At 42.3% G+C, this 16,433-nt stretch overlaps 1 protein-coding gene across 19 annotated transcripts in view; it reads left to right on the forward strand.

The window, feature by feature from the left end:
• The window catches only part of RARB (retinoic acid receptor beta), a 1,227,259-nt gene that overhangs the window by 467,854 nt on the left and 742,972 nt on the right, over positions 1–16,433 (forward strand). The window lies entirely within an intron of this gene.

Genomic DNA, 16,433 nt, shown 5'->3' on the forward strand with positions numbered 1-16,433 from the left:
TGAAATCTTTACAGTCATTGCCTCAATTTGTATCTGGTTGTATGAAAAGGAAAGCCACTCAATATATCTCAGATAAAGGTATTTAGTCATAGGAGTATGTGTAGGGAAATTAGAAGGACAGACACCCCATAATAAGAGCCACTGTGCTGCAGACTCAGGGAGTATGAAGCTGAGGACAGTTTTTGACCCTACGCAGCTCCAGGAAGCTGTCGTGCTGGGCCACTAGCATGAGTCGGGGCCGTGGCCCTCAGTGGGTTGGCACTCTTGTGTCAGGTGCCTATCCGAGGTTCAATCAGTGGTCTGGGGGAGAGTCCAGTTACCAGTAGGCCACCCCCCATGTGGGCAGAACAGACTGCCTTAGAAAGAGCAAGCAGGTGGGCAAAACGTGACTCATGTCGCCAGCATAATCATAGGAGTCTTTATGCCATCACGTACGTTCACACCATATGGATAAAATAGATATAAATAAACACAAGATAATAGTAAAATATAATCTAAAGATTAGCATGTGGTGAGTTTTGAGAACTTATTACCTTTGTGTTAATACAGTTTTATTGTAAGTTTATATAATTTTCTGCCAACTTCAGCATGCCATCAGCAGGACTATGGCAGCTCTGACTCCTAAGTTTTTGATAGTCAAATTTTTGACCTCTGATGTTCACAGTAAACTGTATCAGGTGCTAGACTCATTAAAAACACACAGAGTAGGAAGAGGCCTTCCCCAGACAGTTAGAAGGTTTCCTCAACCATCGGGAAGCACTCAGTCAACTTGAGAATTAACAACTTACTCACAGCTCATTCTTATATGTCCTCTAATAAAGACACAGAAAAAAATTGTTCTTTCTGTTCTTAATTAGTTATTTGGTTTCCAGACATCTACTGAAGCAACCATAAAGGCAATTTAATTAAACAAAGAGGCATTAAAATTCTCTCACATTCTAATTTTTAGAAATGCATGCTGCTCCTTTTAGGTCTTCTTTTTCTTTTTCATGGGTTGCAAGTTTTCTTGGCATTTCTTCTAGAATGACCATACTCAGGGATATATGCATGACACAGGGAGGGGTAAGCCTCATGGAGACTGCCAGTCTATAAAGACACCAAGTATGTGTCTAAGTTAAGAGGATTTACAGAATCTTGATTTTATAAAATGGAGGATTTTTAGTAATGTGTTTTTGTAATGCTTGGTGAGGTAAGGTTGTTGGGCCGTGACCGACAGACAGTCACTGCCTTGGACTTACAGTGGGTTTTGCACTGAGGCTTTTTCATGTCCTCTCTAGGAGTTCAGTTCAGTTCAGTCGCTCAGTCGTGTCCGACTCTTTGTGACCCCATGAACCGCAGCATGCCAGGCCTCCCTGTCCATCACCAACTCCTGGAGTTTACTCAAACTCGTGTCCATCGAGTCAGTGATGCCATTCAACCATCTCATCCTCTGTCGTCCCCTCAATCTTTCCCAGCATCAGGGTTTTTTTCAAATGAGTCAGCTCCTTGCATCAGGTGGCCAAAGTATTGGAGTTTCAGCTTCAACATCAGTCCTTCCAATGAACACCCAGGACTGATCTCCTTTAGGATGGACTGGTTGGATCTCCTTGCAGTCCAGGGGACTCGCAAGAGTCTTCGCCAGCACCACAGTTCAAAAGGATCAATTCTTCGGTGCTCAGCTTTCTTTATAGTCCAACTCTCACATCCATACATGACTACTGGAAAAACCATGCCCTTGCCTAGACGGACCTTTGTTGGCAAAGTAATGTCTCTGCTTTTTAATATGCTGTCCAGGTTGGTCATAACTTTCCTTCCAAGGAGTAAGCATCTTTTAATTTCATGCCTGAATTTCTAGGAGTATTTTAAGTCAAAAGGTGACTGGGATTAAAATGAGAAACAGAATATTTGACAGTGAACTCTGTGGTTTTTCCCATCAGGAAAAGGGAAGTAAGAAGCAAGGAGCAAGGGGACCAAGGCAGAGAGGAGAATGTACCACTATGTTTGAAGTCTTTTATTTGTTTTATCTTTATTTTTAAATTTTTATTGGGGTGTGTTGATTTACATTGTTGTATGTTTCAGGTGTATGGAAAAGAGAATCTGTTTAACATGTTTATGTATCTAGTCTATTTTAGATTCTTCTCCCATCTAGGTAATTACAGAGTATTGAGGAGAGTTCCCTAGGCTATGCAGCAGGTCCTTATTGGTTATCTATCTTATGAATGGTGGTGTGTATATGTCAGTCCCAATCTCCCAATGTATCCCTCCCTCTTTTCCCCTTAGTAACCATAAGCTTGTTTTCTATATCGTTGTCTCTATTTCTGTTTTGTAGGGAAATTCATCTGTACCATTTTTTTCCTTTAGATTCCACATATAAGCAACCATATTTGTCTTTCTCTCTCTGAATTATTTCACCCAGTATGACAATCTCTCAGTCCATCCATGTTGCTGCAAATGAGAGTATTTTGCTCCTTTTTTATCCAAGCCCTTCATTTGAATTGTTTCATCCCCGCAAATCCTATAAAACTAGCACTATTATCTTTACTTCTACAGTTGAAAAAAATGAATTTTCAGATAATTTAGAAGACTTACCCAAATTCTAGCCGTGGATAATCAGATTTGGGGTTTGGGTCATAGTCTGCCCATAGGCCCCAAGACAGTGGCTGAACCCCAAATCAGAGCCGACTCCAAGTGCTCAGTGGGTCGCAGCAAGAAAAAGGTGGCGCTGAGCACGTGGAGACTGTTTCCTCTATTTCGTCATCCACGCTTTTCCTCTTTAAGGTTCCTCTGCACCTGAATACTTGCTAGTAGTTACAATGACATTGTTGTTTAGTTGCTAAGTCGTGTCTGGCTCTTTTGTGGACTGTAGTCTGCCAGGCTCCCCGTCCATGGGATTTCCCAGGCAAGAATACTGGAGTGGGTTGACATTTCCTTCTTCAGGGATCTTTCTGCCTCAGGGATTGAACCCACATCTTCTACATTATCAGGCAGATTCTCTCCCACTGAGTTACCAGGGAAGCCCTATAATGGCATTAGGGCTCCCTGTTTTGAGGGAAGGAAATTCATCTAGTACTTACACCGAAATTTTTAGTGCACAGATCTTTTAATATCTGAAGGTTGCCTTCAAAATGTCATTGAGATGCCTCTTAGGGCATTGACCTATTCTATTAATGGGAACCTGTTAGTGTTAGTGGGCTTCCCTGGTGGCTCAGAGGGTAAAGCATCTGCCTGAAATGCAGGAGACCTGGGTTCAATCCCTGGGTCAGGAAGATCCCCTGGAGAAGGGAATAGCAACCCACTCCAGTATTCTTGCCTGGAGAATCCCATGGACAGAGGAGCCTGACGACATACAGTCCACGGGGTTGCAAAGAGTCGGACATGACTGAGCGATTCACACACACACTCATCAGTGTTAGTACAATCTGCTAGAGTAAGTTAAGCATCACAATGGCTTTTGTAAATGTTGAGATGTGCTCCCAGGAAAAATTGTGTGAGTTCCACACACAAAAATTCCACTGAAAAGCTTTTCTCCCTATCTGTGAAGAGCCCCATTCTTTCTTTTCTGCTCGTCAGACATCCCATCAAATTGTGTGTGTGTGTGTGTGTGTGTGTGTGTGCGCGTGCACATGTTGTGAACCTCATGCTCTTTTCACCCACACATTTGGGCTTAGGTGCAGAGCAAGTTGGGGGGGGTGAGATGGAAAACTGCGGCATCTTTTGGGGACACTGAATTTGAAAATGCAACCTCTTGCTCTTTATTGAAACAAACCTAGAATAAAATGCTGTGGATGAAACAGTTTTTGACACTGTAGCTATAACCATAGACTGTAGAAAAGAATAGAAAATTGCAACTTCCCGCTGAGAATAAGGGCTTTCAATTTTTTTTTTCCACATTGGTGTGTCGCATAACATTTTTCATTTCTACATATTTAGAGGTTAACAATATAAAATTCTTATCAATCTGACTCTATGTTCACTTTTTACTAAAACGTGGAATAAAATATGGTTATAGGAGAAGGGTTCTTGACATCAACATCAGATATGTTGGTGGGATTGGAACACTGAGCAGAAGAGGATAAATGGGAAAGAGTGGCTTCCAGCATCCTGACAGTAGCCAGTGGTGGGCTCTGCGGGGAAGGGTAGAACTTAGCTTCTCTCACATTCTCTGTCCTTATTTGTCAAATTTAGTCAACTCAATGTCTTGTTAAAACTATTAAATGACGGGGGAACTTAGAAAGCATTTTTGAGACTGTGAAACAGTTTTATTCCATGTTTGTAAGCTGCTCTGCTGTTATAAATATTAATGACAAATAAGAGCCTAGGATTGCTGTTCAATAAGTAAATATTTATTGAGCATCTACTGTGCAAGGCACCCTGTTAGGATAGTTATAAAACAGCTCTAATTTTCCCTCTTTTTCCAAACCAAAAATAAATTTTGTGCAAATATTGTGCCATGAATAACTTGGAAAGAACCACGTTTTCACTGAAATTGTCCTAAGAAGACTCAGGGCTTCATCGCTCAGCTTTGTGGGTATTAACTGATGATGAGCTTGATAAACCACACTACAGTTGGCTGTTTTCTGTGTCTAAGAGAGTTTGTGAAGGTGGGTTAATATTTTACGTCAAGCAGCCCTCTGCTAATAAACGTAATAACTCATTTCTGTAAGATGCATCATCTAGGACTTCTCAGGTCATTTGGAGAGAGGGATTCAGTGAAGCTTGCCAAACTGTGAGGAGGAGGAGGAGGAGGTGGGGCCTGGAGTCGTTCTGATGTTCCAGAGGTCTCAGAGATTGGAAAGGAGGGACCAGTGCAGAACACGGTTGACGGGGTGGTCAGGAAATGGGCTCCCAGCAGCCATTTGACCACCAGCAAAGCACACAATGGATTCCATCAGATTAGAGCTACCCAATCTAGGCTTCAGGACACTGTGCACTTAATAATGTTTACAAAAACAGTGTTGAGTATGTGTGTATATGCAAAAGAGACATATAACAGGGTTTGTGTTCCATGCAAAGTCCTTTTTAATTTTTTTTTATTTTTTATTAACATATAGTTCCCTGGTGACTCAGATGGTAAAGAATCTACCTGCAATACAGGAAACCTGGGTTTGATCCCTGGGTTGGAAAGATCCTGTGGAGGAGGGCATGGCAACCCACTCACTCCAGTATTCTCGCCTGGAGAATCCCGTGGGCAGAGGAGCCTGGTGGGCTACAGTCCATGGGGTCACAAAGAGTCAGACACACCTGAGCACACACAGCACATAGGTGACTTACAGAGTTTCAGGTGTGCAACAGAGTGACTCAGGTACACATATGTCTCTTCTCTTTCAGATTCTTTTCCGTTATAGGTCATTATAGAATATTGGGTAAAGTTCCTTGGACTGTACAGTAGGTCCTTGTTATATCCAGTTCATATATGTGTCTGTGTGTGTGTGTTAGTCATTCAGTCCTGTCTGACTCTTTACGACCCCATGGACTGTAGCCCACCAGGCTCCTCTGTCCATGGGATTCTGCAGGCAAGGATACTGTAGTGGGTAGCCATTCCCTTCTCCAGGGTATCTTCCTGACCCAGGGATAGAACTCCGGTCCTATCCTTCAGGTAGATGCTGTACCATCTCAGCCACCAGGTAAGATACAGTAGTATGTATATATTAATCCCAAATTTATCCCTCCCATCTTTTCCCCTTTGGTAACTATAAGTTTGTTTTCCATATCTGTGAGTCTATTTCTGTTTTGTAAATAAGTTCATTTGTATAATTTTAGTTTCCACATATAAGTGATACATGATATTTGTCTTTCTCTGACTTACTTTACCTAGTATGGTAATCTCTAGATCCATCCATGTCGCTGAAAATAGCGTTAATTCCTGTGTAGAGTCACTTATATCATATCTTTCTGTTAGTGTGTCCTGACCTTGGCACCATCAACATTTGGGGCCAGATAACTGTTTATTGTTGGGGGGCTGTCCTGTGTATTATAGGATATTTAACAACACTCCTGGCCTATACCCTCTAGATACCAGTAGCACCCCCCAGTCATGATAATCAAAAATGTCTCTGGACGTTGCCAAATGTCTCCTGGGGACAAAATCACCTCTGGTTCAAAGCCACTGCCTTCCCTGGTACTAAATGTTATACATGATTGCTATCATGTGAAAGGTACTCTTCTGGGCCTTTTACATGTGTTAACTCATTAATTCTCATAGCTACTTTATAATGTGAGAAACTGATTCACAGAAGGTTAAGTGACTTGCAGTTGTGATTTCACCCCCTCAGCCTGGCTGTGGAGCGCTGCAACCTTCACCACTTGTCCTTTTTTGTTTTGCTAAGTAATAGGTGCCTGCTAGTGAACCGTGCTTTTTAACACCCTGTGAATGTCTCCCATCGATGCCTTAAATATTTGTTTCCCACTGCTCTTTTTTTTCTAACAAAGGGAAGTTGTGTCTTGTTCCACAAGGCCTGGTGGCTCTCCATGACCCCTTGGCTCTTTGAAATGGTGTAAGCTCTAGGCAAGTTCTTTTGCAAGATGAAGCAAAGAAGCATGTTAATATAAATGCCAGTGAATTAATTAAGGAGGCTCTCACAGGGGCAAGACACTGGGAACTCATCTGTTTTTGTCCTTGGTCAGCTGCGCTGTATCCAAAACATTAGGGCCTGATGGCTCCCCCTCCGTGTGGTCGCGGTCATAGCTTCTTGATCTTGTTTGCCTCCCCGTGCCTGCTCTGGCCTTACTTTAGCCTCCTCTGACAATGAGATTATTTTCCATTACACTATGACTATTATTTGCTTAATGAACCAAATTCAGGAAGCAGAATAACTTTTAGAACTAAACCCTCCAAATCCTGAAAAACATAGTTGCCTTGGAGAATTCAAGAAACCTGGCCAAAGCTCACCAGTCACAGGGATGACAAACATTTCCCAACACGGAGTGGTGAAGAGTTGGTCCGTGTGGGTGGGGGTCCCCACCAGAGTGCAGTTCCCAGTCTCAGTTATAGACGTGCACCGGGCAGCATTAGGAATCTAGAATAAATGACTCTTTCAGAAAAGAACTGATTGATGCTCAGCCAATATTTAATTAATCTTTAAAAGAGATTTCAGAGACAAGTCCAGCTGCAATTTTGGAGGGAAAAAAAAAATCTTCACTTTCTCTTTAAAAAGTCTTTTCCAGAGTTCTAGTAAATGGCCTTGTATACAGTCTTGACCAGCAGAGGGCTTCCATACCTGACAAATGATGTCGGAACAGAACAAAAGGGAGCAGGAAAATTTCTTTTAATATTTTAACATTTTCCTTTTTGGGTTTTTTTTCTCCTCCTTTTATCACCAAAGTCCTTTCAAATTGAGTTTCTACTCAACTGTGAAACATTTTTGCAAGGTTTTCTTTTCCCCTGTATATACTCTATAGAGTAAAATCCTTTGTTTGTAAAAGAAAAAAAAAAAGTAAGGTTAGAATTGGGGGAATGTTTTCTACTTATTTGGTTAGATAAAGCCTGTGCCTAGAGTGATTGATATTTTAAAGAAATTTACAAATCAAATAGAATCAAGAGACTGTTAATTGCTAAAATTCTTTGCATGAGATGTCACTTCAGTCGTGTCCAACTCTTTGTGACCCCATGGACTGTAGCCCACCAGGCTCCTCTGTCCATGGAATTTTCCAGGCAAGAATATTGGAGAGGGTTGCCATTCCCTTCTCCAGGAGATCTTCCCCGACCCAGGGGTCGAATCTGCGTCTCTTAAGTCTCCTGCATTGGCAGGCAGGTTCTTCACCACTAATGCTACCTGGGAAGCCCCTTTCTCCACACATTCGACATGAAATATTAACTTCAGGATACCATTGGTTTTTATCTCTGGCAATTGTTCTTGAACCTTGCTTTTGGTTCCTGGCTGCCAGAGAACCTCGTTTATCAGACAATTGCTCTCTGATCCCCCTTTTACATTCTAGTCCTTTTTAACATTTAGAAAAGTTTAGATTCTGAAAGGGCACCCAAGCCTGGCGAGGGTTGGGCACACAGGCATTCTGAACACATGAGAGAGAGTAGATGTGGACGACGTGTGGGTGCACTGAGGCCTGTGGGTGCCGTGATGGGCGTGGGTACAGTGATGGGCATGGGTCACACTGATGGGCATGAGTCACACTGATGGGCGTGGGTCACACTGATGTGTGTGGTTACATGGAGGCATGTGGCTACATCTAGGCGTGTAGATACCTTGATGGGTGTGGATTACATTGATGGGTGTGGATTACACTGATGGGTGTGGATTACACTGATGTGTGTGGATACATTGATGCCTATGGATACATTGATGGGTGTGGATTACATTGATATGTGTGGGTTACATTGATGCATGTGGCTACATGGAGGCATGTGGATACATTGATAATGTGGATACCTTGATGGGTGTGGATTACACTGATGGGTGTGGATTACACTGATGTGTGTGGATACATTGATGCCTGTGGATACATTGATGGGTGTGGATTACATTGATATGTGTGGGTTACATTGATGCATGTGGCTACATGGAGGCATGTGGATACATTGATAATGTGGATACCTTGATGGGCGTGGATTACATTGATGCGTGTGGCTACATTGATGCATGTGGCTACATTGATGCCTGTGGATACCTTGATGAGTGTGGATACCTTGATGGGTGTGGATTACACTGATGGGTGTGGATTACACTGATGGGTGTGGCTACATTGATGCATGTGGATACATTGATGCCTGTGGATACCTTGATGAGTGTGGATACCTTGATGGGTGTGGATTACACTGATGGGTGTGGATTACACTGATGGGTGTGGATTACATTGATGCGTGTGGCTACATTGATGCATGTGGCTACATTGATGCCTGTGGATACCTTGATGAGTGTGGATACCTTGATGGGTGTGGATTACACTGATGGGTGTGGATTACACTGATGGGTGTGGCTACATTGATGCATGTGGATACATTGATGCCTGTGGATACCTTGATGAGTGTGGATACCTTGATGGGTGTGGATTACACTGATGGGTGTGGATTACATTGATGCATGTGGCTACATTGATGCATGTGGATACCTTGATGAGTGTGGATACCTTGATGGGTGTGGATTACACTGATGGATGTGGATTACACTGATGGATGTGGATTACACTGATGGGCGTGGATTACACTGATGGGCGTGGATTACACTGATGGGCGTGGATTACATTGATGCATGTGGATACATTGATGCCTGTGGATACCTTGATGGGTGTGGATTACACTGATGGGTGTGGATTACACTGATGGATGTGGATTACACTGATGGGTGTGGATTACATTGATGCATGTGGCTACATTGATGCCTGTGGATACATTGATGGGTGTGGATTACACTGATGGGTGTGGATTACACTGATGGATGTGGATTACACTGATGGGTGTGGCTACATTGATGCATGTGGATACATTGATGCCTGTGGATACCTTGATGGGTGTTTATACCTTGATGGGTGTGGATTACACTGATGGGTGTGGATTACACTGATGGGTGTGGATTACACTGATGCATGTGGATACATTGATGCCTGTGGATACCTTGATGGGTGTTTATACCTTGATGGGTGTGGATTACACTGATGGGTGTGGATTACACTGATGGGTGTGGATTACATTGATGGGTGTGGATTACATTGATATGTGTGGGTTACATTGACGCATGTGGCTACATGGAGGCATGTGGATACATTCATGCATGTGGGTGTGCTGAGGGGTGTGGATACATTGAGGGCTATGAATACACTGATGGGTGTGGGTACATTGAGGCTTGTTGATAAATTGGTGCATGTGGGTACACCAGTGCTCCTGTGTGCCCTCCCCATGAGATGGTGCCCACAAGCTGGTGAAGCTGGGAGTGGTCATTGACTAATCTGGTGAATTCTTCTTTGCAAATATGGAGATGTGTAGAGAAGCGCTCTAGAATCTTCTCTCTACCAGGCAGCCTGAACATCATTACTGAAGTCCTCAGAAGTAACACCCTGCCTTGGTGTTCAAGAGAGTGATGTGATGGCAGGTGCTCCAGGCACCCTTAGCCTGGTGGGGAAGCTGTGAGAACTTTCCTTGCTAACAGCACGGGCAGGTGCTCGTGTGTACTGCTCTCACTTCGGAGCTGTTTGTAGCGATAGGAAATACTGCCAAGGAAAGATACTGTGAAGGTGAGGTCCTTTGACTCGAAAGACAGAACTGGAACTAAGTTCTGACTTGAAGAAAGTATGTCTTGTGTGATGAATTATCCTCCTTTCCACGTTGGCTGCCGGATCTCTCATGGGCACGTTGACTGGACTCGTCTCCAGTGAGGGTGCAGGTCTCATAACACCAATATGTGTGTACCCCTCATTTTTCCACTCTCTATTATTGAATATCGGAGAAGGCAGTGGCACCCCACTCCAGTACTCTTGCCTGGAAAGTCCCATGGACGGAGGAGCCTGGTAGGCTACAGTCCATGGGGTTGCTACGAGTCGGACACGACTGAGCAACTTCACTTTCACTTTTCCCTTTCATGCACTGGAGAAGGAAATGGCAACCCACTCCAGTGTTCTTGCCTGGAAAGTCCCATGGACGGAGGAGCCTGGTGGGCTACAGTCCATGGGGTCTCACAGAGTCGGACACGACTGAAGCGACTTAGCAGCAGCAGCAGCATTATTGAATATGTTTTTGTTAGGTATTCACAAAGTTGGAGTGCCCAGGAGAGTATAAAAATAAATATAGAAATTCCAAATCTTGGAGTAGAATGGCCATGCTAAAGCATAACAAGGTTTTATAATATTTAAAGTGAGAAATATTTTCATTAGAGTCATTCTGAGGAAGGCTAGTGACCTACCCTCTCTTAATCTATGGAAAAAGTAGTAGGTTTTGTCTCTCAGGTTTGTAAGTGAAACAGTTGGAGTGGAATTAAAAGGAAAGGCTTGGAATCAGGAAACCAGAGTCTGCATTGTGGAGCAGCAGTATTTTATGGCCGGGAGGAGGTTCGGCTTTGCACCAAATGGTCCACTTGAATCCCAGCACTGCCCCAAAGGTCACTGGATGACCTTGACTAGTTACTTTTCTTCTCTGTGCCTCATCTGTGTCAACTGTAAAAAAAAAAAAAAGAACAACAACAACAACAACATTGAGTACCTGCCTTCCTGGGTTGTAAGAGCTGATTGAAATGATACATGTCAAATGCTGAGAAGGTGCCTGCTGCATAGTAAAACCTCAGTAAATCCTTTTGTTACTGGGCCAGTTATCTGATTCTGTCTCCTTTGTTGAATTGTCATGCTAGTTGAGTCCCAGCTTCCTCACTCTACCTCCCACCAATAATAATATCAGGTTATAATCCTCTTGTGAAGATTAAGGGAGATAACTGTGAAAAAATCTGTAGTCGCAAAGCCCTGAAGAAAAGTAACATGGTATTAGTATTGCCTTCTTAGTGCATATCTTAGCTTTGGGTTAGAAAAAAAAAAAGTCTGCCACTTATCATTGAAAGACACTTAGGCTGGTTGGCTTCATTGTGTTGGGTGAGTTGGGAAACCTACTCAGGGTGGTGAAAAATACAGCTAAGGTAACATCTCCTCCTTTGGATACTTCCTTTGTTGCCTTATAATGTCATTCAAGTATTTTTCTTTGGCACTGACCTATAGCATTTTTAATACTTAATTGCAAAGAACGAGCGTACGTCTTTGATCGAGTTGGGGAACACTGGAGGGGAGAGACTGTTCCGTCTCCCAGGAGTGAGACGGAAGGTGGCTGAGGTGGGGAGACAGGAGGCAGTGTCTGACACTAAGGAGAAACAGTTTGGGAAAATGACAAGAGGGAAGTGGGCATTTCTATTCATGTGCATCTCCTGCTATCATGGGTACAGTGTCAGCAGGTGGCTTGCATTTCTAGCCAACCCCACTCTCATTTTCCTGGTGATATTTTATGGTTTCCACACCTCAGTGTGTGTTTTTCTTAGCACACGCCTTGGTCTGATTAAGTACAGGAATGTCAGGGGTCACCTTACCATCCTCCGCGTCTGACCTTGGTTTACGCTCGTCACCTCATCTCTCTCTGAAGTCCCTAACAGAAAGCAGAGCAGGAAAGATACCGCGCAGATGTTTAACAGGCCAGGGGCGGCTAAAGTCAGAGCTAACTCATTTTAAAGAACAATAGCAACAAGATTCAAGCTCAGCTTTTACTGTTTTGGTTATAAATGCTTAAAATATTCCTTAGATAATCTTAATGTGTTAATATAGTTCAGATGGTTGTTACATTAATTGATCACACCTTGCTCCTTTCAACTCTTTTGACCCACACTCTTCCCTGAATTCACTGTACTTTTTCATTCTTCCATACTTTGCCCATGAATGCGTTCTATCATGGAAGTGACAAACCAGCTGCCTTTCTTCAAGAGTGCATCCACGGATGCAGTTTATTTGCTTTGTATAGTTTTAAAATTTTGAGTTAGTTGCAAATACTTCAGAAGCAAATAGTTTTGCATGTGTGGATTTCCATATTTTGCAGTCATGGATTTCCACATTATCTGGAAAAATCAGAAGGGACTCTGCCTGTGATCCTCCATAGCAGTGACCAGAATTGCGTGGCAGCTGCCCCGACTGGCAGGATCTAAATCCTCTGGTCCTTCACGGCTGCCTCCATGCCCATCTGCCTTTCTTTCCCTGGGCTGGGTTCATTGCCTTCAGTATCTGTCTCTGTCCTCTAAGATCTGAGCATGTTAAGACCTTGGAGTAGAGGTAGGATCATCCCTCAAGACTTCCTGGGTCAGCTCAAGCCCCTAGGTTTCCTGTAGCAAGTCACTGGAACAGTGTGTGATGTCCTTGCTTTGAATTTTAAGTAGCTGCTTTGTAAATTTGTCTCAACTCCTCCCATCATAGTCTTTTAAGGGCAGAATCCAGTCCCTTCTCACTTGTCTCTGAAGATGGCAAGGCTAGGGTTTCCCCTACACACATGTGTCTTTCAGCATATTCTCCTGGGTGCAGAAGGAGCTGGCTGAGTGACAGTAGAAACCTAGGAATGAGTTATTGCCCTATCGCTGGCCATTATGTGCTCCTCTGCAGTCATGTAATTAAGAAGGCATTCACAGTTTGCTTTATGGCACTATCAAAGTTTCCAAAATGAATAAAATAGCGTCATCATTAATAATTTGAGTTCATCATCTTTGACCCAAAGGCATCCCACACTAGAGACTGCAAATATTATTTTAAGCAGTTTAATGGATTACCGGGGGAGAATGGATTAACAGGTCAAATAAATTAATGGGTAAATTGATGTGAACATGTGGTTGAACGACTTTCCAATTGTAATTGTAACTGTAAAAGGCAGACACCCTGAGGGGGAATTAAGCAGTAGCAACAAACACTATTATCATTAGAATTTCCGGAAGCAAGCATAATAGACAGGATGTTTTCTAATGAAACAGTAAAACAATTAGAATAGCTCTTTGGAGCTTTGGTGGCCTTTTTTGTTTGGTTTGGTTTTATTTTTTTTCCTAGTGCATCCAAAGGAAGAAACTAGGTTTCGAGTGTCAGCCAGTTAAAGTTTCACAATTATTATAAATAATCATCTATTTGAGAGGCAAAAAGATGGACAGCAAAGTAGACAATTAAACATGTGCTCCATAAATATGTATAAATCCAATACCATCTGCCACATTGTCCAATTTGACTAGTTGTCTTTATATACCAACCTCATAAATCAGATTAAAAAGGTTCCCTGAAGCAATGTTCCCAGGAATGACTGGGTAGTAAGGTCTTCATCTTTTGCTAAGACTATAGTGCTCATTATTCTTGTGACAAAAATAATGTACTTTGTTTTGGAGGGTAAAGAATCAGTTAACTTTGCCATGCAATAAACCACCTTAGAATAATAAATTCAACTAACAACAGTTCTTTTAGCTCATGGTTCTGCTGGACAAGTTTTTCTGGGCTGGGTTGAATTTGGCTGGTTTTATGTGGGCTGCCTCCTCCTATGGTTAGCTAACAGGTGGGGTGTGGTGGGCAGGGCTGGCTAGGGCCTCACTCAGTGTCCAGTGACTGGCTGGCTGTTGGCTTGAGCCTGGATGACATGTTTCCCATCCACCCACAGGCTAAGCCTGGGCTTATTCACAACAGCAAATGAGGACGGGTGCCAGTGTGCAGGCACATTTCAAATTCTGCCTCACAATTACTGCTGAACAACTGGCCAAAGCAAGTCTGCAGTTATTTTAACTATATTTGGCCACTGGGGAAATAAATTCAGTTCAGTTCAGTTGCTCAGTCTTGTCTGACTCTTTGCGACCCCATGAATCGCAGCACACCAGGCCTCCCTGTCCATCACCAACTCCCAGAGTTTATCCAAACTCATGTCTATTGAGTCAGTGATGCCATCCAACCATCTCATCCTCTGTCGTCCCCTTCTCCTCCTGTTTTCAATTTTTCCCATCAGGGTCTTTTCAAATGAGTCAGCTCTTCACATCCGGTGGCCAAAATATTGGAGCTTCAGCTTCAACATCAGTCCTTCCAGTGAACACCCAGGACTGATTTGCTTTAGGATGGAAATTAGGCTTCCTATAATCAATAAATTACCTGCTTAGACACAAGGAGAGAAAAAGTGGTTTGTAATTTTGATACAGTATTCATTTTGCATGATATAGAAAATAATGTATGCATGACAAATGTAAGTCTTTTGAAGTTGTGTCAACCCTGTCTTTTAATACATACAGATATTATACAGATATAAAAATAGGTGTCACATTTTTTGCATGTTTATTTCCCTTGCACCTTCAATTTTATTTCTATAAAAAGAACGTGCTGAGAAGTACCTACCCTATAGAACTATTGTGAAGAGTAAATTAAAAGCTTCATATAATGCTCAACACACAGTAAGCACCCTCTGAATGTTGTCTGCAAGGGGTGATATGGAACAACCTCGGTGCCTCTGCTGCTGTTGTTTTGTTACGCAGTAATAATAATCTCGATCACAACATCTCCTCGAGAAGTGAGATTTTCATCATACAAAAGCCAGAAATCCATCTGGACCAGCCACTGTTTTTCTGTAGTGTATCCACCTTTTAGATGCAACAGCCAATCTTTGTATAATCGTGGATACATTTTCCCAGCTCTTTTATATTTATGTGCTGTTTCATTTCACCATTCCAGAGCATAGATACTCATTATGGTTTTCTCAATACATCAAATTTCCAGCTAATTTTGTTTTAAGAAGAAGAAGAGAAAGTGGGTTGAATTTCAATTACTGTTTTCTCACTAAGCCCTCTGTAATTTCCGATGACTATGATGAGGCACAAAGTTCTGCTTCAGAGCTTTAGATAATAGGAGACGTGGAGATGTTTCCTCGGAGAGTGGTGTGTCCATTTAGAGCATGACGTTTTCATTGTTAAATATAGTTTTAGCAATGCCTTTGCTTCCCAAGCAAAGCTTAAATGTAGCTGAAGAGCCCTGTCTACCATACAATGTTGAAATCTTTCACTAAATCTCATATTGGACAGGACGTTGTATACTATGACCTGATTTTAAAGGAAAAGATAAAACTATTACCCCAAACAGAAGACAGCAAATTTTTTCTGCAAAGGGCCAGAGAGCAAAAAGTCCAAGCTTTGTAGGATATAAGGTCTCGGTGGCAACTACTCAAATCTGCTTTTGTAGCAAAAACAGCCACAGACAAAGGTAAATTAGTGTAGCTCTTTTCCAATAAAAATTTATTTACCAAAATAACAGTGAGTCAGCTTTGGTCAGTGACCATAGTTAACGGACCTTTGACCTAAAAGGAATTCTAAATCTTTCAAGCAATTAACAGAGAGAAAAGAATGTCTATTTTCTAGTCAGTTCATTCAGTCATGTCCGACTCTCTGCGACCCCATGGACTAGCAAGCACGCCAGGCCTCCCTGTCCATCACCAACCCCTGGAGCTATTTTCTAAGTTTCAGACAATTGTTTGTGATGGTGAGAACTATAGCTATCCCCACTACCTCTGTTTCCTTTGGGAGTGTGGTGTCATTCATAAACATTGAAGATAACCAAGCCAGAGGATGATTCTGTTTTCTTTCTAGTGATTCCATTTTGTCATCCTGTATGTCTTTTATATTTGAAAATGACTATTGATAATGGCGTATTTGGCTGGACTTTTGAATTTCACAGACCAGTTAAATTTAAATAAAAGCATTGAAGCAACACAGTTTCTGATTAAAATAAATTTTGGCGAAGTCTTTAAACACACACACACTTCTTTCTCAACATCTACTTTAACATCTGTAAGAAAGGCACTTCTTTTAGTACTAGAGTAGAGGGGGTTTAAAGGATAGTCCTTCAAGTTGGAAAAACAGACTGTTGTGTAACACGCAGTCTATATTTTCCTCATTGCTCATAAATACTTTGTCATGGAACGATTTTAGTTCACAAGCTCATATTTCAGATGGTTCCGTCAGGATTGCCATTTCACCTATTCTGCGTCCATG

Source organism: Giraffa tippelskirchi, chromosome 8 (assembly GCF_054371585.1).
Source record: "Giraffa tippelskirchi isolate mGirTip1 chromosome 8, T2T-mGirTip1v1.2.pri, whole genome shotgun sequence".
NCBI classification, from domain to species: domain Eukaryota; kingdom Metazoa; phylum Chordata; class Mammalia; order Artiodactyla; family Giraffidae; genus Giraffa; species Giraffa tippelskirchi.